The sequence below is a fragment of the Mastomys coucha genome, unplaced genomic scaffold (genome assembly GCF_008632895.1).
Source record: "Mastomys coucha isolate ucsf_1 unplaced genomic scaffold, UCSF_Mcou_1 pScaffold8, whole genome shotgun sequence".
In the NCBI taxonomy this organism is placed as follows: domain Eukaryota; kingdom Metazoa; phylum Chordata; class Mammalia; order Rodentia; family Muridae; genus Mastomys; species Mastomys coucha.
This window is the reverse complement of record NW_022196914.1, coordinates 2,128,754-2,129,130: the sequence shown is the minus strand read 5'-3', so window position 1 is coordinate 2,129,130 and position 377 is coordinate 2,128,754.

Sequence of the window (377 nt, the reverse complement as noted above, 5' to 3'; positions counted from 1 at the left end):
TCTCTTTTTGTGATTTCTTTATTGCTTCGACTTCCATTTTTAGGTCCTGGATGGTTTTACTCAATTCCCTCTCCTGATTTTTTGTGTTTTCCTGCAATTCCTTAAGGGATTTTTGAGTTTGCTCTTTAAGTGCTTCTACTTGTTTACTTGTGATCTCCTGTAATTAATTCTTTATGGGATTTTTTTTTTGTTTCCTCTTTAAGGGCTTGTACCTCTTTACCTGTATTCTCCTGTATTTCTTTAAGGGAGTTGTTCATATCCTTCTTAAGTTCCTCTATCAGCATTGTAAGATATGATTTTAGATCCAACTCTTGCTTTTCCAGTATTTTGGGATATCCAGGACTTGCTGCAGTGGGAGTACTAGGTTCTGATGAAGC